The 24230-nt window shown below is 39.2% G+C and overlaps 1 long non-coding RNA gene across 1 annotated transcript in view; it reads left to right on the top strand.

Moving 5' to 3' along the window:
• Positions 1 to 24230, top strand: part of LOC111827161 — a 115160-nt gene that overhangs the window by 79804 nt on the left and 11126 nt on the right. Inside the window, exons 8-9 of the long non-coding RNA XR_002830677.1 lie at positions 1394 to 1529; positions 2184 to 2293. This is a non-coding gene — a long non-coding RNA (uncharacterized LOC111827161). The remainder of the gene's footprint in view (positions 1 to 1393; positions 1530 to 2183; positions 2294 to 24230) is intronic.

Consider the following 24230-nt stretch of genomic DNA (forward strand, 5'->3'; position numbering starts at 1 on the left):
CCGCTGTGCTGGCAGCCATCAGCCTGGCTTGTGGCTGAGCAGAGCTTCCCCTGTGGGAGTGCACTGACCACCAGGGGGCATCTCCTGCATTGAACATCTGCCCCCTGGTGGTCAGTGTGTGTCATAGTGACCAGTCATTCCCAGTCGTTCTGGTAATTTGCATATTACCCTTTTATTATATAGGATAGGGGCCTGGTGCACGGGTGGGGGCTGGCTGGCTTGCCCTGAAGGGTGTCCTGGATCAAGGTTGGGGTCCCGCTAGGGTACCTGGCCAGCCTGGGTGAGGGGCTGATGGCTGTTTGCAGGCTGGTCAAGCCCCCCAGTGGGGACCCTCATCCCATGGGGGTGTGGCCAGCCTGGGTGAGGGGCTGAGGGGAGTTTTCAGGCTGGCCACACCCCCTTCAGGATGGGGGTCCCCACTGGGGTGCCTGGCCAGCCTGGGTGAGGGGCTGATGGCCGTTTGCAGGTTGGCCACGGCAGTGGGCTGGAAGCAGGTATCTGGGATTTATTTAACTTCTATAATTGAAACTTTGTAGCCTTGAGCAGAGCTCAGGGCTGGCAGGGAAGGTGGGAAGCTTGGCTTCCTCCATCGCCGGGGCAACCTAAGCCTCCTGCTCACTCCAGCTCCATGGCCGCCGCCATCTTTGTGACAGAATCAGGGTTAATTTGCATATTACTCTTTTATTAGATAGGATGATGTTTGGCTAGACCACAATCTTGGCTTGGTTCTATGATATAGATTGTGCTCATTTCTACTAGTATGTCTTGTGTCTCTTGGTCAACTTGAATTAGAGGACCACCTGGAACATGCTTATCTGAAACACTAACAAAGATATAAGAGAGCAAGACCAACCTCACAAGTTCATTGATATTTGAGAATGTATATGTGACAAGAGTAGCAATACTGTGACATAATATGATAGCTTAATGGAGGAAGTGAGTTAAAATAGGCAAAAATTCAGTAGATAGAAGAAAACAAATTGACTTTTATGAACACTGATTATACTATGTAGATACATTATTGAAATTATTGTATTTATTCCTGATAACAGCCCTGTGAAGTGGGTGTTTTTATCCTTGTTGTAGAAAAGATGAAACAGGGCTCAGAGATATTAAATGACTTAAGGGGGGCTGAGCTAGCAAGAGGTGGGGCTGAGATTAGAAATCAGGTCTCTAGAACCTGTGTTAAATCCTATTCTATTCTTAGAAATAAGGGGAAAGTGAGTTTCAAAGTGTATAACTGAGTTAGCAAAAGCTAGAAAGTGGGAAAACAGTATGTATTTGGGGGTTGGCAGCTAATCCTTTTTGGAAAGTTTGCTGGAAAAGCCATCATTGTGGAAGATAAGACTATACAGATTGGATAACAAGCTAATTTGTATTTAATTTTGTGTAGGCTCTGAGGAACCATCAAACGTAAAAATGATAGTTCAGAGATATGCTTTGGGAAGATTAATTCATAAGGTTATATGGAAAATGGGGGAACATTTGGAACTGTGCAGACAACTCAGGAGGTCACCACAATAGTTGAGGTAAGTAGTAATGAAGACTGACTGACCTAATTGGTGATATGAAGACAGCAAGAGGAGACAGATGTGGAGGGCACCAACCAAGGAGAAAAAAATCATTTTTTGGCAACCAGTTAGATATGGGTAATGAGAGACAGGAAAGAGCCAACGATCACTCCAAGAATGACAATGCCATTGAGAGATATAGAAAAGGCAAGATGAAGAGCTGAATATGGGAGGAAATAATGAGTTCTGTTCTAGACATGTTGAGTTTTAGAAGAAACAATTTGAAATACCTGACACTCAGAAGAAAGGTTAGAGTTAGCTGTCAATTGGAATCCATTCTCACCTTTTTTCATACTAACAGAATTGTAGTTAGCTATGATTGTAGCAGTACATTCCCAAGGCCCTTAGAATTATCTCACATGACAAAATTCCCCCAACTGTGATATGAATAGAAGTAACACATGCCTGTTTTAGACTTCTATGTGTGTGCCTCCATGTTCTTTAGGCTTGAAATGTGGATACTCAGAGCCACTTTGGAAGTCAGATGTTGAAGATGGTAGAGCTACTATCAATTGCCAATTGACCTGAAACTCCCTCACTAGAATTTTTCATGAGAAACTTCCATTGTCCTTAAGTCACTTAATTGTTTTTATTCTTTTGTCAACAATTTAGATCAGCCTTACTATTACCTTGAATTGGTACCTGGAAATCAGATTCTGTGGCATTGGATTAGCAGTTAAGCTTGAAACCTGGAATCCTTGGATGTTGTGGGAAAATTTTCGGTAAGTCAATTGCCTATGATAAATTGGAAAGCAGGGTGAGTGCTTAATAGGGAAGCATTAGAAAAAGGAAAAATTTCCTGTGTTAGCTGCTCCTTGGTGCTTTTAGCAAGGTAACATGAAAAAAAAAACAAGAACTTTGTCAAGAATTGATAGGTTTTCTAGCAGAAGTTAAAAGAATTTAAGGCCTTGCAGTTTTGGAAAAGCTTCTGTACCTCAAATAGCAGGAGAGAAAAATTTTGTTGCTTAAATGTCTCCCATAAGACTTTTCAGTCAAACAAAAGGACCCAGCCCTGCTGCGAAAGAGTGGATTGAAATATGGACTTCTCAGGGAAGCCTATATTCAGCTGGCCTCAGTGGAGGCCAACAAAAGTAAGAGAGAGGCATAGGGCAAGAGAGCAAGGAGACAATATAAACATACATGTTATGTCCAGGAAACAACTTATGGATAATGAAACAAATATTTCTGGAACTTATTAAGTATTTTTAGGGAATTGTGTTGCCAAAGAAATCATGAGCCTATTTTGAAAAAGTTTGTGAAAGTTTAAGTAACAAATTCTGGGCTCCCAGACTTGTAGAAAAGCTATCACGCAGGAAAGGCATCATCCCTAGTAGTCATTTCATATGTGATATGGGAGGTCATAGTCAAAAAAAGACCTTAATCGAGAATCAAGTCAATGTCCATGGAACTTCATGGATGAGGGAGTTCTTCCCAGAAAGCAGAACTAGGTTTAGTTGGAGAACTTCCTCCACAGCCAGGGCAGGGTCCCTCACAGTACCTGTCCCAGAATGTCCCTATCATTGCTTTCTCTGCCCACTCCTTCCCTGCTACCTCTTTTATTTTTGCAAGAATTTTCTCCCAATAAATCTCTTGCATGCCTAATTCAATTTTGCCATCTTCCTGGAGAATTATATCAGCGATATTAGCAATGGCCCAACAAAGCAGGTTGTAAAATGGGGCTTGAGAACTGGCTCACTCCCACCACCCAGCTGGCAAAAAGGACTCCATCCCATTGACGATGGGGCATGGAAACTCCTGGCACAAGGTGACAGGCCAATGGCTAAAACTTTCGCCAGTGCTGATCTGGTGAGAAGTCCTGCTGGATAGGAATAACCTTGTTGATGAGCTGATTCAGGCATTTGAAAAATGTAGCTGGAATGTTATCTGGAAGGATAGAGAGTTGCTGGTTATGAATAAGTTGCACTGATGCTTAGCAGAAGGATCATGAAAAAAATGAGAGTAGTTAAAAACTTTAAAGACTCTGTGTGAGAACTGCCAGGCCTCTTGGCCCTGATTTCTTGCTGTGGAAGAATGAGCACCGCTGAGGAGCAAGCTCAGACCTTAACAGCTAGAATTGCAGAGCTCCAGGGAAATTTAAATGCTCAGTCTCGAAATATCTGTTATGCTAAGGTCAGGGCACTGGTTGGGAAAACCGGGCATCACTGAAACTGGGAGCTGATACCCTAAGAAATTTGGCTTAGAACCCAGACTTAATGAGGGTCCCTAATAAGAGCTTGAGCTTCCAAAGTATGAAAAGACCATACACACTTCTCATCCCTGCAAGTCAACAGGTGACTCCTCAGAACATTTACCTCCAGGCCTATACTTAGATTGAATCCCAGCATAACTTGGTTGGAGATGGAATGAACCTGATAAGACAGGGAAGATTATATCCCAAAAGAGCTGCAAGAATACACTACAGGAGACAAGGCAATATGCCTGGGATTGGAATTTAGAGGTGCTCGATCAAGGGATCCACAAATAAGATTGAGTAAACAAAAATTTCCTTACTTGGAATTTAATTTTCTAGTAATAACTTCTGGGATCCAGTGGGTCCCCATTGAAACAGACTACTTGACCCTGGAGTACAGTGTGACCATGTATCCAGAGCTACTATTAGAGTTTTGCTGAAATTAAATCATAAGAATTAGTTGGACCCAGCATCAGTCCATAACAACAGTGAAATGAAATAGTGCCCCCTCTCCTCCCTGCCGACAACCAAGGCAGATTTTGTGTTTTCTGACCTAACAACTCTAAGCTATTCAGGTTCAGTGATCCTGATCTGTTAAGGGAGCACATGCTTGCCAGGGGACATAAGAATCCTGTTGAAGTACAGCTTTGATTGAACTTTGGTTCCTTGTGTATAGGGACCATGGATGAGAAGAAGGGTCACTATTTGGGGAGAAATGATTGCCTCTGATCAACAGGAGGAAGTTGGGCTGCTTATACGTAATGAGGGTAGGTTATAACACCGGTAGGGTCCAGGTGATCCAACTGGACATCTCTTGGTTCTCCCACAGCAACTGTAACTACTCATGCCAATTGTAACTCCCACATCAACTGTAATTGTAGCACATGCAGCAACCATGGCCTAAGAAGGGTACTACTACTACTAAGGGCCCAGACCATTCAAGAATGAGGGTTTAGGTCACACTACTTGGTAAATCCCCAACCTGCAGAGGTCATGGTTGACTTAGAGAGAAATTTAGAACAAATAGTGGAGGAGGGGAAAGATGAGTCCTTTTGTGGCCCTGAGACCAACTGCAGCAATGTGTGCTATACTTCATCCCACGAACTTCCCTCTTTTAAATTTCCAGTCGGTTGGAGAAGTCCACAGAACCATAAAGGAGCTGCTCCTGAACATGTGTAGATGTGTGGATCTTTGCAGTGCAAGCAAGGGGTGGACTGTAGAAGGCAGTGAAGGTGCATTGCTTAGATCAGTGATGGCGAAACTATGACACACGTGTCAGAGGTGACATGCGAACTCATTTTTTTGGTTAATTTTTCTTTGCTAAATGGCATTTAAATATATAAAATAAATATCAAAAATATAAGTCTTTGTTTTACTATGGTTGCAAATATCAAAAAATTTCTATATGTGACACGGCACCAGAGTTAAGTTAGGGTTTTTCAAAATGCTGACACGCTGAGCTCAAAAGGTTCTCCATCACTGGCTTACATCCTAGGAGAACCAACAGCAAAGACATCTGTTGTATGGCTGTCTCCATCGGCCATACCTTTGGATCTTCTGCAGAGTTAAAGCTGAGTCACATGCTCCTCAGGCATGCTTCCAGCCAGTGACTGAGCATGGTGTCGAAACCACAACCAGGACACTCCATAACCTCCTCAGGTCGAGTTAGTGCTTCTTCTTCTGTGTTCCTGTTATATCTTTCACTTTCCTATGCTACTAGTCTTTGCATCTCAATGTATTTTTTCTAGTTTTTATTTTCAATATGTAAATTTGTATATAATTTTTACATGAAACTTTTTCATTGGCGTCAACAGTTTTGTGGCATGCTAATTTTTACTTAACGTTAGATACTGGACAATTTTGTTAAATGTTTTTTGCCTGCAAAAATTGAGCTTATTGAAGATGTGATTATTGCCTTTGAGGCAAAGGGAGTAACTTTGAAACAAACAAGGATAATTAAAAGGGAGAAGGAATGATATTTTAAGACTATAAAACAAGTTGGAAAATAGGTAAGAACTGGAGTAGAAGAAGCAAGAATGTCCTGCCACTTAAAAATGTTGATGCCTTGGGGAAGCAAGACATGGAAGGGGATGGCCACATGATGAATCTAGGGATGCTGAATTGCTTTTTACCTTGGCAAAGATTCCTACTTTATACGTGCAGTCCAGAGGGAGGACCCTCTGGCCTTTTAGACACTGTGGGCTTTGACAATGAGGATGTCCATGGGAAGCATAATGGACAAGAGGCTGGAGGTCCTTCTTCTACCTTCCAAGCACCATCAACCAGGTACCTCTTAGACTTGTACTGCCTTGGGAAATACAATTAAGACTGGGATTGTTTCTTATCAAATGAATGATTTAACAAGGTTAGATTTACTTTGATTAAAAAGAAAGGGACCTATCTTACAAACTTGCATTGTATGTGTTAGATGGAAGTGGTAGTGGGAAGGAGAGATTAAACTCATTATTCTCCTTTTGGCATAAATACATCTCCCAGACTGATCTTCCTTTTAGCCAGAGTAAGAGAATCACTGTCCAAAGCAGTGGCTTATTGGAGTTGCATAAATTGATCAGAGAATGTGGAGTGAACAACAACCTTTCTCCTGGGATAATACTTGGCCAGTACATGCAGTCCTGATTCAGTCTGTGTGTTGACTGAGAACAAAGGTGCTCTGATCCCATGCTGGGGGAGTACAGCTCTGTGTCCTCTGGGAATACTATACACACCATCTCTAAGACATTACCAAACTTCGTCCATTTGTCTAATCAAAGAAGCAGTGGGCAGAGAGAGAAAAAAACTAAGGTTGAGGTTAGCTGAGTCTAGGCAGAATACCTAGTGTTGAAACCTTGGACTTGCTACTAATACACTCTCAACTTCAATATCTTTATTTGTAAAATATGAGTAGTTGGAAAAGTAAATGAGACACAAAGATAATATGCAAAGCACAGTACATTCTATAGAGATAATAAACATTATTCAAACTTAAGAGTAGTCATCTTTAAGAAAAGAATCACAGTCACAACATTTTGAAAGTTGACTATGTTAGATATGGTGGTGACCACATTACCATTCACTTAAATTCCATGAGATAAGTGCTATTATTGCACCAATTTAATAAATTAGGAATTTGAGGCACAGAGGAGTTAAGTAACTTTTCTGGCATCCCATAGCTAATAAGCCTTTAAACCTAGGTGTCCTATCTACAGAGTTTATGCCATTAAATACTATGCTAAGTGAAATAAGTCAGACAGAGGAAGACAAATACCATATGATTTCTCTTATATGGGGAATCTAAAGAATAAAATAAACAAATAAGTAAAATGAAAACAAACTCATAAATGCAGAGAACATACTGATGGTTGCCAGAGAGAAGGAGTTTGCAAGACTGGGAGAAAAGGTGAAGGGATTAAGAAGTACAAATTGATAGTTACAGAACAGTCACAGGGGTGTAAATTATGGCATAGGAAATATAGTCAATAATATTGTAATAACTATGTATGGGGCTAGGTGAGTACTTGAAATATCAGGGGGAACACTTTGTCTAACCATTATGCTGTACACCTGAAACTAGTACAGAATAATATTGACTATAAACTGTAATTAAAAAATAAAAAATACAAACATTATAAATAATAGTAATAAATACATAAATAAATACATTAATAAACATTATGCCAGATAGTAATGACTTCTTCTTTCACACACACACAAAAATGTAGAAAAGGAGTTACATTATATAAGAACCTTTAACCCATAGAAATACTTTAAACTTAATTTAACATTCAATGGAAGCTCTTCCTTTGAAGCCCAGAGCGAATAATGAAATGCCCTTTGGGCTTGGAATCATAAGACCTGTAAACATCTTCCAGTTTTGGCAGTTCCTATAGGTCACTTAACATGCTGGAGTTTCTTCATCTACAAATGGAAATAGTCACTATCTCATTGAGAAGATACGTAAGGAAATAGATGTGAAAGTACTTTATAAATGCCTCACAAATGTTAGTTACCATTAGTAAATGAGTATAATTATACATTGTTTTAAAAAATCTAAAATTAAAATAGGAATTACAATAATTTCTCTATTTGAAGAAATGAAACAAATTATTTTATTGCACTTCAGTATGTAATATACAACCAATTTAAAAATATTTTTAATATGTACATTTCTAGAACAACTTTAATACTACAAAATTCACAGAGATGAAAACAAAGAAAGAATGCTGCCACATGGTAATGCCTTTTTCTTTATTTTTATAGGATGTTCCATATGAGAGAATGAGAAACAACAGGTACCCAATATTCTGAAAGATATCATTATGGGGTTGCCTAGGTGACTCACTAGGATGTATTATCACGTTATGCCTCATATTCCTTTGGAGTGAGTAAAAAAAAATAGGCAACATATGAGAGATGGAGGTTAAGCCTTTTGAAAAGAAACTGCATCATCACTATAATCAAGAAATGTGAAAAGATTTGTTAGTCATCATTTTTTCATTTATTTAGTTAATAATGTAAGACATATCCTGCCCGTTGCACTGCACACTAGATGTTCAAGGAAGTGTTTATGGAAACATTCAATCTGGTTGAAAATACAGTATATATGCATATAAAATAAATAACATTGTAGAAGAGTTTATCACTGACAAAGTCAGTGATATTGCCCATGTCAAAGTAGAAAGAGAGGATTAAAGTAGAAAGAGAGGATTCATCAAAGGGAGCAATTGACATGGGCAAGATAGTCCAGGAAATCTCACAGGAGTGAGAGCAAAGATTGGAGATCAGAAATATCTTTGGTTTTTTGAGAACCCAAGAAGAAATCTTGGCAGAAACATGGTGGATTAAGTGTAAGGAACATCCAGAGAAATGATTAAAGAGGTGGAGTATGTTTGATTATGCAGAGCTGTGAATGTAGGCTGAGAAGTTTGAAATGTATTCCAACGTCAGTAGATGTTGAAGTGGCAGTAGTTTGGAGAGATAGAGGACCTCTGTCCACTCAGAAAGTAGCCTTCACATGGTAGGAAGATAACTTCAGTTTTCGGTGAGGTCCTTTTATAATTTCTACAAGGAGTTCATCTTTAAGTATCAGAAAAACAACGGACAATGACTTTATATACACAGGCACGTGTTTTATGTATTTTTTTATTGTTTTCTTGAAACAAAAAGGCCACAAGCAGACACAAACAGTCGGGGTGAGTCTGAAGGCACAATGATGTCATCAGGTTTTGACTCCTGTCTACCTGTTCTACCATCCTTACCAGGAGGCTTTTGTCCTTAGGCTCACAAGTTAACAGTTATATCTTCAGACAAGCAGGAGAAGGGAAAAGGACAAATGAAATGGGTAAAAACACATACAACAAGAATCTGTCACTAAAATTATTTTTTCCTGATAATCCTATCCATTTAATCCCTGCTCACAGTATTGGATAGTATGAGGTCACAAGGCCTGTCCTAATTGCAGGTTCAGCTGTAAAAGGTCAGTTTTAGCTGTGATAAGCAAAACTGAAAGTGGTTGGCAGGGAAGAAGAAAAGGATGGATGTATGTATACTTGGAGGGGCACAAATAGGTTTACAGTTGTGAATACACAGAACCCAGGGTTTATTCTTGTATTATTATTTATTAACTATTGTGTTATTTTCCATATGAACAACTGTAAAGCTACTTTTGCCCCACCCTGTATACATGTCTTTCTCATTGGATATTTGGATAAAAAGGAAGTGATGGAATTATGCAGTATTTTCATAGTATATGTTTGAAAGGTGTGTCTGTTTTATGTAGCAACTGTTGGATATGTAAGTGAAACAAAGCCTTAGTGGGTTTTCCTCTGGTTCCATGAGCTGAGTACTTTGTAGATATTCCTTCCATTATCAGTCTAACTTTTCTATTATATCCTGCCTTTTTCTGGGACTTTAAAAGTTTGGAAAATCTGTGCTAAGAGATGCCAGCCAGATGCTATTTTAAACCAATATTTCATAAGTTCTTATGTTTTAACTTAATGTTTTTATTCTCTTTGATCTAAAGAGAGTCGAATATTTAGACTTCATTTATGGGTATTTGTTTTAATGTGAATTCTCATTTCTAGTTTTATTGCCTCTTGGTTAATTTGATTTTAGAGTTTTTTTCTCCTTGTAGATATTTTCATATAAGTTTTCTCTACTCTTAAAATTTTATAACTATAAATTCTGATAATTCTACTCTCTCAAGTCTTTGTGAGTTGGTCTCTTATTTCTGGTGGTTGGTCCTTATATGCCATTTGCTGGGCCATTAGGATGATATGCATCCAGGCCACAAGTCTACATGAGCCCTGTTTTACTTTCAATTCACTCTTTCTCTGGCAGACAAAAATCACATGATCATATCAATAGACGCATTTGACAAAATCCAGCACCCATTTTTGATAAAAACTCTGATCAAAGTGGGACTAGAGGGATCATATCTCAACATAATAAAGGCCATATATGACAAACCTACAGCCAACATCATACTCAATTGGTAAAAACTAAAACCATTTCCCTTAAGAACAGGAACAAGATAGGATTGTCCACTTTCACCACTCTTATCCTACATAGGTACTGGAAGTCCTAGCCACAGAGATCAGACAAGAAGAAGAAATATAAGACATCCAAATTGGAAAGGAAGAAGTAAATAAAACTCATTATTCAAAGATGACATGATATTGTACATAGAAACCCTAAAAACTTCACCAAAAAACTACTACATTTAATAAATGAATTCAGCAATGTAGTAGGATACAAAATTAACACCCAGAAATTGATGGAATTGTTATACACCAATAATGAATTCTCAGAAAGAGAAACTAAACAAACAATCCATTTACCATTGCAACAAAAAATTAAGATTTTTAGGAATAAACTTAACCAAGAAGGTAAAAGACTTGTACTCAGAAAACTACAGGACATTGAAATAAGAGATAAAAGAAGATATAAACAAGTGGAAGAATATACAGTGCTCATGGATTGGTAGAATTAACATAATTAAAATCTCCATATTACCCAAAGCAATCTATAGAGTCAATGCAATCCCTATTAAAATTCCACAGCATATTTCACAGAACTAGAACAAACACTGTAAATATTTATGTGGTACCATAAAAGACCCCAAAAAGCCCCAGTAATGTTAAGAAAGAAGAACAAAGTTGGAGGGAAAACAATATTAGATATCAAGTTATACTATAAAGACACTGTAATCCAAAGAGCCTGGTACTGACACAAGAATAGGCATATAGATCAATGGAATAGAGCAGAGACCCCAGAAATCAATCTAAACCATTACGCTCAATTAATACTTGACAGAGTAGGCAAGAGCATACAATGGAGTCAAGACAGTCACTTCAATAAATGGTGTTGGGAAAATTGGACAGATACATGAAAAAAAAAATGAAACTAGACCACCAACTTACACCATACACAAGAATAAACTCAAAATTGATAAAAGACTTAAATGTAAGTCATGAAACCATAAAAATCCTAGAAGATACCATAGGCAGCAAAATTTCAGACATCTCTCGTAGCAATATGTTTACAGATACATCTCCTAGGGCAAAGGAAACAAAGGAGAAAATAAACAAATGAGACTACATCAAACTGAAAAGTTTCTGCACAGCAAAGAAGCCATCAATCAAATGAGAGCCCATTATATGGGAGAACATATTTGGCAATGATGCATCTGATAAAGGGTTAATATCCAAAATATATAAGGAACTCATGCAACTTAACAAAAGGAAAATAAACAATCCAATTAAAAAATGGGCAAAGGACCTAAATAGACACTTCTCCAAAGGGGACATACAGATGACCAAAGGACATGAAAAAATGCTCAAAGTCACTGATCATCAGAGAGATGCAAATTAAAATAACAATGAGGTACCACCTCATACCTGTGAGAATGGCTACCATCAACAAATCAACAAATGACATGTGCTGAATAGGATGTATTCTCACTGCTGGTGAGAATACAGACTGGTGCAGCCATTATAGAAAACATAAAGTTTCCTCAAAAAATTAAATATGGAACTGCCATTTGACCCAGTGATCCCACTTCTAGGAATATATCCTAAGAGACCGGAAACACTTTAGAATAGCGGTTCTCAACCTGTGGGTCACGACCCCTTTGAAAATTAGATAAATTCAGGATTCACTTCAATTCATAGGCAAAAAATAAAACTTTGAGGCTCATTGAATTAGATTCTAATATTCACAATTGTGTATTATAGAGTCTATTGAAACACAATTTCCCTGCCTAAAATTACCCTCATTTGTATTAAAGAGCCAAATTAAAACCAGCTTATTTATTGTATCAAGTCTAGTTTCAATTTGGCATAATTATTTATATGAATACAATAAGAATAGCAATTGATTATATAAGCTTTTAAAAAAATTTGCTTTGCTGGGATCCCATGATTGAACTTTAATTAGCCCCCGAGGGCAAAGAAGCTGAGCCACCTCATTGCCATCAGGTTTTCTTTTTTTTACAATATTTATAGATTTGAGTGAATTCCTCAAGTTCTTGAGGTTCCCAAAATGTTTTGAAGTTCCTTCCCTGCCTCCTCTCAGGAAAGCAGCCTTCATTCCTTACATGGAAACACTGCCATGAACCACATGACCAAACAATGTACCCGGCCATTTCTCCAAAGGGCTCTTAATGTCTTCAAAGTCAGTCTTCTTTCCTTAAGGCTTCTGGTGACATCCAGAGCCAGGTCTCTCTCAGACATGACATTCCAGTCAAAGTCTTAGTTAATAAAATTTAGTTAACAATTGGAAACTGGTCTAATTGAATTCATGCAAAGAAACATATTGCCATGACTCCCTCATTAAGAATTGCCAAATTATGTAGGGCTCAGGTAGGGAGAAAATATATATAATTTACCAAATTGTTTTAACAAAAGATATCCTTTTATCTGAACAGCAAAAGGAAAAGTCTTGTCCTTTTAACAGAGTGGGGGGGGAAATCCTCTAACTCTATATTAGTTTACTTTTAAAAAATATATATTTTTTTATTATTGATTTGAGAGAGGAAGGGAGGGAGAAAGAGGGATAGAGACATCACTGATGAGAATCATTGATTGGCTGCCTCCTGAATGCCCACTACTAGGGATCCAGCACAAAACCTGGACATGTTCCCTGACCGGGAATTGAACCATGACCTCCTGGTTTATAGGTCAATGCTCAAGCACTGAGTCACACTGACTGGGCAGTTTACTTTTGAACTTTAAATTTATTCACTTAACTAAATTCATTACTTAACTTACTTACAATTTTCTTCCAAGATTTTTCTTCACAAACCTTTCTACAATTTTTACAAACCTTCTTATTCATATAGAAATAGCCAGCTTTAGAATAATTCACTTTCTTATATCCTTTAAAATATATTTCCATACCTTATACCTTATCACCAAAACCATACAACTTATTTCCAATTAATTAACTTTTTTAACTCTTAGAAACCTTAATATTTTTGTTTTACAACTAAAAAGTAAGTAATTAGTAGCCTTTAGATTGGCAAGTACATCTCATAACTTCTAGAAACGTAGAATTCTCTACTGACAAACACATTCACACTTTTAAGACACATCTAATAAAGTATAAGACATTTTTTAAAAGTTCCAAATCTATTTTCTAGCTTTTTTTTATTAAAAAGCCAAAAGTAGGTGAACTTAAGACTTGTCTAGTAATTAATATTTAACAGCTGAAATAAGTTAATTGATCTGTTCAAATGACTAAATTATTTTCCTTTCAATAAGGAATATCTCCCAGAAACTTGCATTTTAAAAGATGGCTTAGATAAGAGTTTTTGAAAAAAACCGGGTATATATATCTCAAAGGTACAGGGAAAGAACAGTAAGCTTCTCCTAGATGGATGTTGGTTTCATAAAGCCAGTTATCTATAAGCATTTTGAACCAAATAGAGGAGATTTAGAGGAAGGTAAAAGGATTTAGTGTGCTTGATATGCTGAAGCCACACCTCTGGCCCTGTAAAGACTTTATTTGTAAAACAAGGACAGTCATTTTTAATACCTCAGGGATTGGAAAATGTTGCTAAAGGACTAACAAATTCATTTACCCATTTTTGAAATGTTTCTTTCCATTTGGGTATATTTTTCTTTCAGGCTCTGTGGCAATTATAGAGATCGAGTTTACAGGTAGCATATAGCTGAAGGTCATGGATTGTGTATATGAAAAAGACACATTGAACTAAGGAGGCCTCATCCTCCATCCGCTTCCCCTGGGAACAGCAAAACAGGTCTAGTTGCAGGAGAGTATTAAACTTAATGGTGCCATTAACAGGCCAAACCTCTCTATTGCCTGCTTTATAGAGGGGCCAGGCCATGTTGCAAAGGATTAGCCTCTTTTTCTTGAGAGAGTTAGGGTCCGATTTCTTCCAGTTGAGAAGTATATATCCCAAAGGGGAATCTCTAGGTACTGTGAACTGGTTCCCCATCTACAGAGAGACAGATATGTTCCAAGCTGAGGGTTAGAGGTGTCCCTGCTAGCCTGGGTTGTTTTGGGCTATCCTGAAGGCACATGGTGCCCCAAATCCTGCAGATACCTAGCACCCCAAACCTGCAGGCACCCAGCACACCAATCCTGAAGATACCCAGTGCCCCAATCCTACAGACACCTGTTGCCCCAATCCTGCAGACACATGAGACCCTTACCTACAGGCACCCTATAGGCGTTCCTCACTTAATGACCGCCAGGCTCAGCCTTTCTGGGGATCCTCTCTATCATGTCTATCTGCACAAAGGAGTGCCTAGTACCTTTGGCACCTCACATGGAAAATCGTCCTACAACTCTGGTCTCCAGTAGTCGGGCTAGTGACCTGTTTCCCTGTCTTTCATGTTTCCAAGAGCCCTGGTACTTTAAGAGGCCCAGTAGGGAGAGGGAAGCTGCCCTTTATCTTTGGAGCAGGAAGAGTTTAGGCTCTTATTTATTCAACAAAAAGGTTTTGTTCATACCCTTATAAGGCAATTCTAAATGAAAAGCCAAAGTTAAAAAGCAGCCATCCATTTCTTTCTCTCCTTACCTGTCTCAATTCTTATCTTTAGCCTAGAGTCTCTTAACCCTTAACCTTTAGCTCCACCACATGGATTTAAAAAAACAACAACAAAAAATAGCTTAAAGAAAGTCAGCCTCTTACCTTAAAACAAAGAGGTCCAGAATTCCAAGAAAAACTCACCCACATCCACCCAATGCAAAGCGAGGAGATGGTGGGACATAATGGGTCCCTGCGGGTGCCTAACACTGGTCCCGGTCTGCAAGGTGGCCCTGGATGGGCTTCTCCAGAATTCTGCCACACAATTCAAGTCACAATCCAAGTTGAAGCACCATTATTTGTAGGCTGTAGGAACGGCACCCGGTATTAGACTGGTGGGTGGGTCAGACCTGACCCAGCTTCAGCAGCCTCAGTACTTGGGTTCTGGCTAGGAAAGAATTCAGAGCCAAGACTCAAACTATAAGAGAACATTTATTTCTAAAATCACAGAGGTAGAACAAGTAATTCATAGAAGAAATGGGCTTAGGAAACAGTTTCAAGGCAAAGGAAGGGCCATTGGAGGTTAGAAGTAAGGATGGTGAAGGTGACGCATCTGGGGCAGGGAGGGAGGGAAGGAAAAGGTGTGGGTGTGCTCTCAGGAGGGAGAGCATGCTGGATCCTTGCTGGGTCCTCTGTCCTAAGGGTTTTAAGGTGGAGGTTTTAGGGGCGGTCCCAGGCTAAGATATCAATAGAATATTCAGTAGCTTTCCAGGTGTGGCCTTTGAAGAGTCTAGGTCTCCACTGATTGATTGGTCTTCACCAGGGCAGGCAGTCATTATCCAATGCAGTTGGTCCTGAGGTCAGCCATGGGGTCACTGGTCTGGTTTTGCTGCTTTTCTGGGCCTGGAGCTAAAATACAAGTGAGGCCTAGATGTTATCTCTAGGGAGGAAATGTCAGGGGGTCCAAGTCACATAACCAGTGATATGCTAGGGGAGGAAAGGTCACCCTGGGGCAAGGTTTCACCCTACAATTGACATTTGCTAGGCACCCAGGGCTTTCCATCCTGGTGACCTTCTATAGCTGGCACATCGTCCTTCCTCTGCTCATGTCTGCCCACCACAATACTCATTTTCCATAAAAGACCACCTTCTACCTTACAGGTGAAAGAGAAACTTATTCAGAAGTCCCTCAATTATATCAGCAAGCCTATGCAGACTTCATCTACACCCTCTTCACGTACATTCTAATAGGAAGGAGGCAATATCAGCATCTCTCATGTAGGATCTATATCTTTACATTTGCTCTTAATCATGTATTCTTATCCTGTCAAGGAAATTGCACTACTGGGTACTTCCTTTGTCCGTCAACTTCTTTCTCTATTCTGGTCTTTCACAGCAACGTTTAAACATGTATCAGTCACTCTTATATCAATAACAAAATACTTCTCTTAACTTCCTCACTCCCTCCAGCAATTGAGATCTTTGAGTTTTCATCTATGCTGTTTCTATTTGCCTATTTGATTTTTTTCTCACTTCCTCCTCAGTCAATCCACTCTAATTTTACTACCTCCCACTTCTTCAGGGGAACTTATTTTCCAAGTTTGCAACAATTTTCTTGTGCTAACTGAAAGTATACTTATTTGTTTTTATCTCACTTGACCTCAACTGCATTTAACATTGTTGGCCATTTCCTTCTTTTTGAACATTTTCTCCTGTTTTCTATGACACCTATTCTCTTAGTATTCTTCACTCCTTCTGGAACATTCTTTCTCAGCCCTACTTTTCCTTTCCACTTTCTTTGGTCATCCCTTAAAAGATGTAGATTCTCCCCAGCAGTCTTTCCTAGTCCTTTCTGTCCTCTCACACTTTATGCTTGAACTACAAAAGAAGGCCAGCTCAGCCCATCCAAAACTAAAATCTACCATCCTCCTCAGTGTTTCCTAACAGCAAATAAAACCACCATGTACCAGACAACTCACGTCAGAATCTTTGTAAGCACCAACAAATTCTAACCAATTTTACCTTTAAGATATCCTCTAAGTCTATTCATTTATACCCACCTGCAATATTTGGTCATCTATGCACACCTACATCTACTCATTCCCACTGAGAAGTCAGAATGAGTGTAAATTTGATCATGTAACTTTCCTACTTAAAATGCTTCAATGACTTGTCATTTTCCCCTGGAATCATGTTCAAGATTTTTAACATGACTTATGAGACTACACGTTCCTCCCCCTATTTGCCTCTTGCCTCTTCTCAAACCAGTCTCCCCTTCAGTCTTGCTGCACCAAGTAGAATGCACCATGTTTGTATTTTGTCCTCAGATCTTCAAATATATTTATCTGTGATATAATCTTCATCTCCTACCCCCTACTCCCCATTTCACCTAGATAACTAACTACCTCTTAACCTTCATGTCCCTGAAAGGGCGAGGGCTAGGCCCTCCACCTTGCCCCAGGGTAAAGGCTACACCCTCCATCTTGCCCCAGGGTAAGGGCTACGTCCTCCATCTTACCTTGGCCACGTGCTTGGCAAGAAGGTTCTTCCCGGAAGTCTAAGACTCTGCTAGCCACACCCAGGAACAAGACATCGACTTGTGCCTGGCCAATTGGCAGAGCACAGTCCTTTCTCCTCCCCTTACTCCAACCCCCCCTTTAAAACCCGTCTCTAGGCGGGGTTCTGTCTCTCAGCCACTTGGTTTGCTGTTGTGTCGGTGAGTCTGGTGGACGGGAGCTCAAGCTAGCTTGAAATACAGATTCTTATGCTTTTGCATCGGACTGCTGGCTCCCTGTTGGTTTCTTGGGGATCCTGAAATCTGGGCATAACAGTTCCCTTTTATTATCCAAGAAATGCGTGGGTGGTCTTTCTCTGTTGCTAGTGGGAGTGGGTTCTTACAAAGTCTTACAAAAAGAATTTTCTAAGACTTGCATGGGAGAATGAGTGATTTTTATTTGCGTGAGTTATATTTCTCGATTTCCAAATCCCATTTCCCTAACTCCAGGCCTGGAGGGAGCACAGTTGGGGATTCAATAGAGCAAGAAGCAGAGCCAGCTTCCAACGTTTCCGTACCATGGTGGAGCTTGGTCTGGCATAGCATCAGGCTAGTTATAGTCCATTATTCCATTGAATGCGGGGTCCACATGGCTGTGGGCCATGTGGGAAATGCAGGAGCATGAGAGTCTCACAGTCAGGAGCGTGAACCAAGAGGGCGAGAGAGAGTAAACTAAGAGCAAGAGGCAAGAGAGAGCGCTCCTGTGTTTAGGAGAATTAAATAGATCTCAAATCTTCCTGTGCCTGCCGTGGCCACACCTACTCTAGCCAATAATCTGTTCCCATGTGTGACAGACAGACAAGCACCTTCCCTATTTTACCAACACTTTACTGGATATACGTCTATTCTTTTTTCCAGTTCCTTCCCCCAGGTTCTGCAGGAACAGACCTGGAGAGTGTTAAACTGTAGCTTCCTGCAAAACTGCCTCAAAATGGCATGCCTATAAAATGTGGCCTTCCCTTGGCTCCTTTCCTCTTATTAATAACCAGGTTTATTACAACAATTTAATTCCCCCCTGAGAAAAAATGAACCTCTTGCAATCTTACAAAATTGAAATGGATGAAGATCTCTATCTTATTGTAATTGCTTCTTGCTTATCCCAAGGCATAGAGGTTCTCCCTGTCTGACAGAGAAAGGGGAAACAAAAAGAAAAAGGTTATGACAAGGGATTCTGTAAAGTCCAGGTCAGTCTGATGTCCCTGGGAGGTGACATGGGCAATGTCCAGGGGGATGAAGCATTGGATACCAGTAGGCTTGCATCCTTGTTGTATTCTAGAAATGACAAACTTGACGAGAAGATTTAAAGTCATAACTCAAAATGAGGAGATTTATAACAACCAAAGGTCTAGTGAAAGGCAAAAACCCATGTGATGAAGGGAAATATTAACTTACAGTGTCCCCAATTAGATTGGAAGAGTGGCTTTCCTGAAGACAGGTATGCCGCACCTGTCTGAAGCCCTATTGTTCACCATACGCAATTTAAATTAAGGGAAATATGCTAAGATTTTTCCTGTAAGAAACTGTGAGCCTTTTCTCTCTGACCTGTTTGGGCAAAAAAGGGAAAGCAGTTTCAAGTGAAGCCAAAACACCATCCATATTTCAATAACTCAAACATAAGCCCAAACTGTTGAATTTCATTTCAGAAGATGGTGATGCAGATGGCTTTTAAAATGAGGCCTATATTGTGCGAGCAAGTAATCAGGTAAGCAAGGACATAGTTATACATTCTATGAAAATAGAAGCAAACAAAACACCAAGACCTTTGTCCATTTCTCCTTTGTAAGCTTACACGAGGTCCCTTTTTTTCTCAGGGGGGAATGATACCATTGTAATGAACCAGTTATTAAATAACTTTCAGTCATACCTTCAAACAGATCAATGACCAGAGTAGGCATGGCTACTGCAAATGCAGATTTGAGATACTTAATCTCCTAAACAAAGAAGTTTATTCTCTTGTTTGTTTGTGCCCGGCTCTTGGATTATGGGGCTCTCACACTCTGCATTCTCCCACATGGGAGACCCCACACACAATGAACTAATGGACTACAACTAGCCTAATGATCAACTGAACCCAGCTCCAACATGGAATGGAAACTTTGGACACTGGCTTTGTTTCTAGCTCTGCTGCATCCCCAGCTGCACCTCTTCCAGGACTGGATTAAGGGAAATGGGACTTTGGGAACTGGGGGATATAGTTCCACACATAGTTTTCTGCCACATTTCTTCTTCATGTGGGGTGGGGGGGGGCTCTAAAAATTCTTATTCCAGCAGTAACCCAAGAACCCTACTCCCACTAGCAATGGAGAAAGACCATGTATGCATTTCTCTGATAACACTTTTATAGGTTATAGGCTTAGGAATTTTTCCTGTGATGCACCCTCCTTACCTCATCTACTTCCACCAGTCTAGATTAGGACCCTTTTTTATGTGCTCCTGTGGCATCTTCTCTTTCCTTTTATTAACATTCATTACGCCTATACTTGTGTTTTTACGGCTTTATTGAGCATTTGCATAAATACACAGACTCTTAGATCTCATTGTTATAGGTAGGGAGAGCTCCACGTCTTCTGTAGCTAGTGGAAGTGGGCTTCTTGCAGATACCTCAGATGAAGGATTTCCTGATACTCGCACAGGAGGGTGAGATATTATGGAAAGCTTTATTTCTATGGAATCAAACTCCTGAGTTTCCAAGGTCCCATTTTCCTTTGTCTCTCCATAAAAGAAGTGTAGCTGTGGCTTCAGCAGAGCTAAAATCAAAGTCAGGGTCCAGAGTTTCTGCTCCATGTTAGGGCAGTATCCAGTCCAGCATCAGGCTAGCTTACTTTTTTCCCTCCTGCAGTCTGTGAGTTCACTGTGTGTGGGGTTCAAGCGGCCATGGGCCATACAGGTGACTACAAGGAGGCAGGAGCAAAACCAAAGGAACCAGAGAGTCCAGAGAGAGCTCCTTTGTTTGGGGGATTATGTGTCCCCAAATTGTCATGGCTTTGTAATGGCCCTGCCTACTCTAGCCAATCCATGGTTCCTCAGGCTTGACTGACAGGCAAGTACCTTCCCTGTGTTACCTCAACTTCACTGCATATGCATCTATTTCCCCTTTGTTTGACCCCTTCTCCCAGTGATTCTGTAGGGAATGGACCGGTGGTTCCCTGGGGAGTGTATTTGCAGCTTCCTGGTGAAGCTGTGCAGACCACATGCCTCCCTTTTGTACCTTTCCTGTTATGAATAACTAGCAAATTACAATGGTATCACCATGAATCTATTGGAGGTTTTCAACCTTTTCCTGTAGTAACCCAGTTCTCAAGCATTCCTTGCCAAGTTCTGGTTTGCTCCAAATGAATTTAAAACCATAGACAGCTTAGGTGTTTCCAGCAGTTTGCTATTATTTCAGTAATGCTCTGGGAAAACCCCTACCCCCACCTTGAGCTGAGCTCTGAGTCAGATAAAATAGCCACCACTCCGAATAGATTTCTCAGAGAGGTAAAACTTTGGACAAAATACTGATTGTACTTGGAGGATGGTAATTTTCATGGATCTCGATAAACAGTCCGATCTTTCCATTATCTGCAATGCTGTCTTGGCTACTATGACACTGAACTGGGGCGGAAGAATGGATAGGAATGACCCCAAGTTAAAATGTCACAGACCCCAATGATTTACAAAAGGTTCTCTTGGATAGGCAATTTTCAGTTCATTCTGTGGCTTGAGTTAATTGCCAGAGTTCTGAAATGGTTCATTTTTGTTGTTTTGCCTGTATTTCCATTGTTATACTAGTAAAGTAGTTGAGTAGTTCACTGAGGGCCTCATTCTGCCCTTATGGAAGTTGGTTTCCTTGTGTTTGTTTGTAATGCTTGTACATCTGATTAGATTCTAAGTTTCCTTCCTCCCTTTCTCCCTTGTTTCCTTCCCCGTCCTTCCCTGTTTACCTGCCTGCTAGAAATACAGTGTTAACCTATGGCAGGTGCTAATTTAGGTGCTGGGAGATTAATAATGAAGAAATCTGACCAGGTTCTTGGCCATTGTATTTTTAACTGTTTTATCACCTGTATTTAACATAGGTTTTGGCATACAGTAGACACTAAATAAATAACTGAAGAAGACATGAAGGCCTCCTTGTCTCAGGTCCTATTTACTAGTACAATTCCTTTTCCCTGGGGTTTAAAGGACGGTGAGACCACCTCTGACTGGCTGGCTCAGAATATCTGTCTCTGCTGTGAGGGTTGTTTGCCTATTTTTTTCTTTTTACATTAGCCTTGGATTCTGGATTATGGCTAAGGTGGTCCACGCAATCAATAGATAAGATAGTGCCAAAGAATATAGTAGAAAGTAGGACACATAAAACTTAGTTCCAAAAATTACTCTTCAACCCATCTCTATCAACCTGACAGTTAATGGTTATTTATCAAACAGGAGAATGTTTCTATATCTGGGAAAACCCCTACCCCCACCTTGACTATTTTACAGAGAATTTTAAGAGAAGCATTAGTCACCATGTTAACCTGAATATTTCTGTTTTGTTTTAAATGATTAAATTTTTAGACATAAAATATTGCCAAACTTACAAGTTAGTGAATAAAAATGAGGTGATGTTAGTTGTTTTTATTTTTTAATACCTAGAAACACAAAATGAAAACCACTCATAATTCTACCGCTTTGAAACGACCTGAAGGGAAGATCACCTCCTTTGCTCCTGCAAATCTCTCTTCTCAGTGATAACTTGTATTAACTATTTGCTGCATATCGTTTCTTAATTTTCTATTTATTTATACTCAGACATTTTTCTTTTTTAAATATGCTTTTTATTGTTGATAGTATTACAGATATTTCCCCTTTCCCCCCTTTACTCTCCTCCTCCCAGCCCCTACCCACCCCCCATGTCTTCACTACCCTATTGCTCGTGTCCATGGGCTATTCCTATAATTACATAAGTTCTTTGGTTTATCTCTTCTCAGTGTGTTCCATTCCTCCAGGCTTTAGGTCTTATTTTGTTGGTCAATTAATTCTTCTCAGTAGATGCAACAAATAAGTGAGATCATGTGATATTTATTTTTCTCAGATTGGCTTATTTCACTTAGCATAATATTTTCCAGGTCCATGCAGGCTGTCCCAAAAAGTAATAAAGGGAATGATTCAACAAGTAAATATAACCCTTATAAACATAAATGGACCCAATATAGGAGCACCCACATACATAAAAACCCTTGACAGACTTTAAGGGAGAGATTGACAGCAATACAGTCATAGTAGGGGACTTTAACACCCACTGACATCACTGGATAGATCTTCCAGACAAAGAATTAACAAGGAAACAGAGGCCTTAAATGACACACTAAGTAAGATGGATCTAACGGATATTTACAGAAAATTTCACCCCAATGCAGCAGAATATACATTATTCTCATGTGCACAGGGAACATTCTCAAAGATATGTCAATTATAAACTTGTTTTGTGCCTATGTAATGCACAAAACAAGTTTATAATTGACATTTTTTTCTTTTGATAGAATAAAATCATATCTTTTAAATCGGACATTTGTATTTTTCAACTTTATGTTCAGAGATATCTTTCTAGATTAGTAATTTTAAATCTAGGTCATTATTTTTAATTATGACAAAAAAGTATTCAAATGAATGCATTGCGATTTACTCAGCCATACTCATTAAAAGACAGTTAGTTGGTTTTCTGATTTAATATTGCTATGAATGTCTTCTTACATAAACCTTTCTCCAAACTTTGGCATTATAGCAGAAGGTATCTATAAATCTCTGTTTTAAATTTTCATAACTAATTGGACCATTCAGATAGCTTTGTGAGAACAAGGAATTAATCTGTTCTATGAATGCATCCATATCCTCAGTTATAAAATGTGCTAAAGTATCTTTTCTTTCTTTTTCATGTGGCTTTCTAATTTTGTCAGCACGATTTATTAAAGAGTATTTCTTTTCTTCATTGAATGTCCTTAGCTCTTTTGTCGAAAATCAATTTGCCCATATATATGTGGCTTTATTTCTGGGCTCTCAATTCTGTGGTCTGTATGTCTCTTTTTTTTGCTAATACCATGCTGTTTTGATTATTGTTGCTTTGTAGTATAATTTGAAGTCAGGGAGTGTGATGTGTCTGGCTTTGTTCTTTTTCTCAAGATTGCTTTGGTTATTCAAAGTCCATACAAATCTGATGATTTTTTTCTTCTATTTATTTAAAAAATGTCATTGAGATTTTGATAGGGATTGAATTAAATCTGTATATTACTTTGAGTAATATGGCCATTTTTTCCAATTCATGAACATGGAATATCTTTCCATTTCACTAATGGTTCTCCCCATACACAAAAATTAACTCAAAATGGATCAAAGACCTAAATATAAGATCTGAAATAATAAATTACATAGAAGAAAGTAGGTACTAAACTTATGGACCTTGGTCTTAGAAAGGATTTTATGAATTTGACCCAAAGGCAAGGGAAGTAAAGGCAAAAATAAATAAATGGGACTGTGTTAAACTAAAAAGCTTCCATACAGCAAAGGAAACTGACAATAAAACAAAAAGACAACCAGCCAAATAGGAGAAGATATATGCAAACAACAGCTCAGACAAGGGGTTAATATCCAATATATATAAAGAACTAATACAACTCAACACCAAAGAAACAAACAATCCAGTTAAAAAGTGGACAGAAGACCTGAAATGACATTTCCCCCAAGAAGACATACAAATGGTCAACAGATATGTGAAAAGATATTCAATTTCACCAGCTATTAGGGAAATGCAAATCAAAAGTATGAGAAACCACCCTGGCTGATTTTCCTCAGTGGTTAGAGCATTGGCCCATGGACCAAAGAGTCATAGATTTGATTCTCAGTCAATGCATGCACCTGGGTTGCAGGTTCAATATGCAGCCCCAGTCAGGGCCATGTGGGAGGCAACCA

The sequence above is a fragment of the Myotis lucifugus genome, unplaced genomic scaffold, assembly GCF_000147115.1.
Source record: "Myotis lucifugus unplaced genomic scaffold, Myoluc2.0 scaffold_139, whole genome shotgun sequence".
Classification (NCBI taxonomy): domain Eukaryota; kingdom Metazoa; phylum Chordata; class Mammalia; order Chiroptera; family Vespertilionidae; genus Myotis; species Myotis lucifugus.